This window comes from Platichthys flesus, chromosome 3 (assembly GCF_949316205.1).
Source record: "Platichthys flesus chromosome 3, fPlaFle2.1, whole genome shotgun sequence".
NCBI classification, from domain to species: domain Eukaryota; kingdom Metazoa; phylum Chordata; class Actinopteri; order Pleuronectiformes; family Pleuronectidae; genus Platichthys; species Platichthys flesus.
The window spans coordinates 23,064,921-23,071,892 of NC_084947.1; the positions used below are offsets into that span (position 1 = coordinate 23,064,921).

At 40.2% G+C, this 6,972-nt stretch overlaps 1 protein-coding gene across 1 annotated transcript in view; it reads right to left on the bottom strand.

Moving 5' to 3' along the window:
- LOC133950663 (citron Rho-interacting kinase) overlaps window positions 1-2,454 on the bottom strand; it is a 43,446-nt gene extending 40,992 nt beyond the window's left edge. Inside the window, exon 1 of the mRNA XM_062384742.1 lies at window positions 2,158-2,454. The gene's annotated coding sequence lies outside the window, so the exon portion shown is untranslated. The remainder of the gene's footprint in view (window positions 1-2,157) is intronic.
- Window positions 2,455-6,972: the final 4,518 nt, after the last annotated feature.

Genomic DNA, 6,972 nt, shown 5'->3' on the forward strand with positions numbered 1-6,972 from the left:
TTCATTTCAATCAAGCTGCACCAAATTTTGTACGCTCATAAGTTTCATTAGCCTCAGTACTAGATCCATGAATGATTCCCTGGGAAATCAGTGAAATCTGCTGTCTGCTGAAGATCTGCCCCCTGATCTGGATCCACACCAAACCTTGTTTAGAGGGGTCTTTTCCCTGACCCATATCACATTCTTCCACCAGGTTTCATGTTAATTTCTCCAGTAGATTTTGTGTAATCTTTCTTACAAGCAAACAAACAAACAGACATAACCACCTTGGCCGAGGTAACTGGAGATCCTCATCCTTGACGCCTGATAGCTAATGCACCAGCCCACTTAAAGGAATGCAGAAACGCTAAACAATTAGAAAAGGTATTAACAAATGCACTTCTAAACCTTCAGTTCTCAGTTGCTAGAAGATGTGTTGATATTTTCAAATGCTTTTAGTTTCCAGCCGAATGTGTTTCGATAGACGTGGAGTGCACCCAATCAACTGAAGCCAATATTACTTTTTAATGACAAATTCTCTATTGAAAACGCTGTTGTCCTCCATAACAAGCTTAATTACATATGGCGGTGAAAACACTTTCACATATCACTGTGGCAACCAACTCTAGATGCTTGTGAATGCCACGTGAATGCTCTGCCACTGTTGCATTCCCCTTTCATGGTGGACGAGTTGACTGGATATCACAATCTATAATTGTATGGTGAGCATTCGGGAGTGTGTTTAAAAAAGTCAGTCCATCATTATATCACAAATCCAAATGACAGAGAGGATCAGTGTGGGCTTCTGAAGGGGGCTCTTGGGGGAAGTGACACTTGAGGATATGGAGCGGCGGAGCTCTTCTCATCACATACTCTTATTAACACTGACAGGTCTGCTCTGCATTCCCTCTGTACCATCCACCTTCAGTGTGCTCTGCCCCCACAAAAAGGGAACGACAGATTAGAATAGACACAGACTGATGAGACTGCAAAGTCTCAAACTTTTAACCATATTTCTCATAAAAAAGGGTCTATATACATGGCAACTTACAAAGCATACTTCACATGAAACCATCCATATGCAATACTTTTTCATTTATCGTTAATATCGCTCTGTAAATGGCTTTGTATTTATATAGCGCTTTTCTAGACTGGATGACCACTGAAAGCGCTTTACAGTACAGTTTTACATTCACCCATTCACACACACATTCATACAGTGAATCTATTCACAGCACTTTTGTTATTCTATGGGGGGCCATTCAGGGTTCAGCATCTTGCCCAAGGACACTTCGGCATGCAGATGGGTCAGACTGGGGATCGAACTGCCGACCTTCAGGTTGGAGGACGACCACTCTACCCCTCAGCCACAGCCGCCCCTTCTGTCTGTAATATATATCTTAAATCTTCTCAGTCCTTCCCAGTTTTGTGTGTGTCGCGTCAACATGATCAAGTTGAATAGGCACCAAAACAAGCTGCAAGTTTCCTTCACCTTACCTCTACACTCAGAACCTGCTGTTACCATAGCGATCCTTTCCTCCAACCACAGCCCCCAGCTTGTCATACTTTCACAGACTGACTTTCAGCTTTGCTCCTGCACTGGTTCTCACTCCCAACTACTTTAGCACCTTTCTCGACTGGAACATTAAAGTGAGTTTGGGATCTTCTGTGCAATCCTTGCGGTTAAACTTTGTCCTAAAACTTCCTCTGTCTTGGCCTGGATTAATTAGGTGTCTGAATCAAAGTGTGCAGTGCTCTCACTCAAATTAAGATCATACATAAACAGTGGGGAGTTGAACACCAGCGCAGGGAGCGATAGCCATCTGTATGAGTGTATGCCACAGTAAGCATATCAACAAAGAGGAAAGGGAAAACAGAGACACAGTATTTCAGTGTCGTGACCAAGAATAGCGCTCACTCCTGTGAGACAGGATACAGCTGCTGCATACGCTCGTTGCTACCAATGCTATCTCATCCCTCCATAAATCCTCAGTACTGTCAGTCACTCAGTTAATCAGGCAATGCCTCCAACGTGCTGAGATACAGAAAATAACAAAGCTGTGTTTCAGTTCTGAGCCTAAAAGCAGAGACTGCTTTCATTCTATCCCTGAACCAGAGTCATCACCCTCAACCCCTGCCTTATTTTGGATGGACCCAGTAAAATAGTACGGCACTTACTCAGACACTGCTGCAGCTGACAGGTCTTCTACCAAGCTCCTTAGATGCGGCACCTCCTCGTCCAGTAAACCCGCTCATATGGGGTCTCCCTCGGAAGCCACCAGCCAGAATGAGAGCTGCGCTGGTTCATCAAATTCGGGGATGTCATCCTCACTGGGGAAAAAGTGAAGCTGAGGGAGAGCGAGAGAGAGATAGAGAGAGAGATGCACTGTGGCAGGGCAGAGAGCTGCAAGACAGCGAGAGCAACTGGAGATTACTGCTCACAGAGAGATGGAGCGGAGGAGAGAGAGGGAGGGAGCGGAGGACTACACAGAAATTGCATTGTAGAGTAATGCAGCAGATCGGGGATCACATACTAGAGGAAGCTTTCACTGTCTCTCTCTATCTCTCTCTCTCTCTCTCTCTTTTCTCTGTCATCTGCTCACCCTTACCACCCCCAACGATTTTCCTCTCCCCATACTGCAGCAGCTGCCTCTAATCACACTAATATATGCAGTTTGACACATTGCGTTTATAGTCAGGTCCTGGTAGTTGCAAACTACTCTACGTTCCTATCAATTACTAAAGAATTGTTAAATTGTGCAGCTCTTGAGTATCTTAACAGAATGACCCCTCCAAAACCTCCTCTAAATCAATATCAGCATTACAATCTGATAACTGGCAGGACAAGGATGTGACTACAGTAAACTCTGCTTTCATCTGAAAATATAAATGAAAGAAAGCAATGGAAAAGGAGATGGAGGTTTCAGTTGATAAAAGAAACCAAATGCAACATGTATAATTTGTTATTCATAAAAGTCATGATTTTGCATAAACCTGCTTTTTAAAGTCAAATATAGAACCATTCTATATTTTAGAACCATTTACCTGCAAATGCAAAAACAGCACATGTCAGAGTTCTAACAATACACATTCAAATAATCATTTAAATGTTTTCACATTTTTTCAAATATAAAAGTAAGATTTAGTCTGAGAAACTGAGTTTTATTTAAAATTGTTCTTTAAAAATTATTTAATGGTTATAAATGTAGTCACTTTACTCTGAGATTAAGCTTAGCAAGACTCAACAGGAGCTTTTCTCATTTCTTCCTTCATATATCATAAACCTGGAAAAAACAGTAATGCATTAATAATATGTGTCACAAGGTCCCCAGTGTTGAACACACATACACACACACACACACACACACACACACACACACACACTAACACACACACAACAGATTGCAAAACCTAACCTGGCAAGCAGTACAGCAGCAGGGACAAGATGCTCAGAGGGGGAAAGCATGCAACTGTACATGTACAAGTGCTAATTAGATTTTATGAACATGCTAATTAAGCCATGTTAAATTCTTGCCTTAGTTGTGCAACAAACAAATATATATATTTTTTTTTTATCTAAGGGCAGGTCAGCATACTCCCATAGGCTGGCATGGAGTCAGTTCACACCTCCCAACAGTGAGGAATTGATTTAATCAAATGACTCAGTGACATTTCTGAGCTCAGCTGCCACAGATTTCTTTGATTCAGCCAAAATGATCTGTTACTGTAATCTGTGTGTCCGGACAAACTGTAACCTAATAACTTGCCTACATACTGTAGACCCAGGATGAGGTCATCCCCTGCCACATACAGTGTTTGTGCAACTTCATATCTGTGCGGCACAGAACCATCGAATTCAGAGAGAACCTTACCTTCTGATCCTTAAATATAGTTGAGAAAAAAATGTGTAATAATTTATAAATAGAACCCTCTTTTAGCTTATACCATTACATAATACAAGCTGCTGTTAGAGCTGAGGGACTGCTTTAAGCAGGCACCTTTTTCAAACTTTGCAGCTACTGTACAATGTGTTTACAGTAAATGCAAAGGTTAAAAGGTCATATTTTCTTGTTGCATTAAAAGTCACAACTATTTTCCGTTAAAAAAGCAGCAAACAAAATTGGTTTATGATTATGATTTATTCTCATCAATATGAAAAAGGGTTGCATTTCCTCTGTTATTCAGGCAGCAGCATCACACTGACGTTACCTAGCAACAAGGTACTTTATGTCTCAAAGGCCAATCCCAGCTTAATTCTGAAGTAAAGACAGAAAAATTCCAATACTTTCAAACTGGGTGTTTCTCTGGGATATCACTGTAATGCACATTACCCATTCCTTCTGAATCACTTAAGATTCAGATTACAATTCAGATCTGCTCTGAAGTGAGCGAGCACAATATTGTTGACGTTAGAAAACTAATTCCCTACAAACAAATTAGCAAGTCATCAACAACACTAAACAATGGTGGCTCATAAACAGAGTAATGGCAAAAACTATCAACATGGGAAAACAACATGATCAGAGGGAAACCTCTTCAGCACGTTGTCAGCAGCTTTCCTTGTCATTTACAAGTATAAAAATACTGCCACCTCCTGGCAATACATTGAAATGTCTTCATGTTTATATCTTCAGTGTTGGGTTATACGGTTGGGGCTATCAGAGAGAAACGCTGCAGTCTAGAGGTTTGAAAAGCCAGTTACACGTGTTACATAATAAGCATCCAAACCTTGCATCAGTTTAAAAAAAGGCAGTCAGGCCTGTATGACTAAGAGTTGATGTTACATAAGCACAGCACACACAGCACTGGGGAGATGCTGCTCTAGATACTGACTGCAAAGTTTCACTATAATTCACTGTCTAAAGAAATTAATGGTGTTTTACTTATTTGGTAAATCACACGACTGCAGACAAATAATGTGGAATTGAAGGGAGGAAGAAATACTGTCACTGGGAAATTCACCACCAATGCTTTTGATGTAGTTGACAATCCCTCTGAGAAAAAAGGCGATTAATGTTCTCTAGGGGAACGTTGTCCTTGTGATTGGGTGCAAACAACTGTCCTACTGCTGAAATTCAGAATCCCCGATTTCAGTTATGAATCACGACTATGGTCTTGTATTAATAAAACAACGTTAAACCCCCAATAATTTGGCAACCATTCATGATATTACCGAGTGGCCCTCCTATGCTTGTTGACACACAGCTAAATGCTATTTTTCGCTCTGATCTGTGCAGTCATTTCAAGCAGTGCAGTGTAGGACTGCTCATTACCAATCGTTTGGACTATGTGGCTGTAACATCCTATTTTTTCCACAGAGGGCGCCACAGTCTGAAATAAAGATCAATAAAGTCTCACGTTTATCTCCATCCAAACAGGAACATCAGTGTGGGTGAAGACTGATGTGTATTTTGTTTATGTGTAGCTTCATGCAATTATCACACTATTTTCATATATGACAAAATAAACCTTATCTGGTTCATTCTGCTGTGGCATCACTGCTTCCACAATCCCTAATATTGTTTGTAATATGTGTTTTTTAAAAGACACTGCACAGACTGGTCTGATCGTAATATCAGACCAGTCTGTATCTCTTTTAATAGCACAGATGTTGTGTTTTTGATGAACCTGCCATGAACAAAACACCATCAGCATTAATAAGGACAATGTGGGTTGATTAATTCCCTTAGCTTAGCGGTGACGTTTGATGTGCACTGAGGAAATCACCCATTATTTCCTGTGTCCCCCCTCAGGAGCTAGGCAACCGTGGACCAGCAAGCTGTGACCCACTTCTTTTGTCGCTTCACTTTATGAGCTCAAGAGGCTTTGTTTGTAATCATTCATCATCAATGCTCCGCCCCCAACCTGATCCCTACCCCATTCACCCCCCCCCCCATCCATATGACTAGATCTGAGAGGACCTTAACTGCCCTAAGCCTAATACTGATTGCGACTCTTCAGTCATGCCAACAGTTTGCCTCAGTGTGGTAGGCATAAATATGTAAAAAATATGATAACAATACACACATGACTTATTTACATTTGGCCATCCACGTCAGAAGGAATAGCACATCGATGCATTTAGTTAATTCTGTGCTTTGCAGTGTTTTAAGTAAGGTTCAGATTGCAAAAGGTTCTCTATTGTTCCAAGTTTGGATCATTTAAGGGCCTAGCCTCTTGGGATAAGCTACTACCACTTCAATCTTTTAAACAGAAAACTGGAAGAAAATGCCTTTAAATAAATGAAAATAAGTGTTAAGCATGGTGCAAATTAGAGAGGAGCTGTAGAATTTAGAGCTGATCAACAGCAGAAAATGATATATAAATAACAGTTGAGGCCAATGCAACATTTCACTTCATAAAGTCCTGTACAGCTGCCATGGGTTAGGGTAAAGTGTCCTTGCATCTCTTGAAAGGCGCAAAATAAATTAAACTTATTATCTATTATTATTAACCCTATAAAAGTTAATGTCCAGCCTTAATATTTTACAGTAAATTAATTTATATTGTCAGTGAAATGTACCTTAGTATCGAGAATGCTGGGACACCTATTATCACTCTGGTTGTTATTCTTATTTCTATCATTTGCATTATTATTACTATACAATAACAGGCTTGTTATGTGTGTGTGTGTGGGGGTGTGTGTGTGTGGGTGTGTGTGTGTGTGTGTGTGTGTGTGTGTGTGTGTGTTAACATAAGGTAAAACAAAAACCGAATATTCTCAAAAAGTATGTTTAATATTTGAAATGATAATCTCCCTACTCTGAAGGTTTGAAAACATGGCGATAACTGCGTTGTACCGGAAGCTACACTCATTTATGGGACATATGGAAACTGATTTGTCAGTTGAAATGTGAGTTACACTCGAGTCAAATAAAAAATAATATCTGTCATGTTTTGGTGCCTTTATAATACAAGTAAGCTACTAGTTTTCCTAATAGGTTATTATTTAATATCAATACATCCATCATTGTATTTTAGTGTTATACCCTG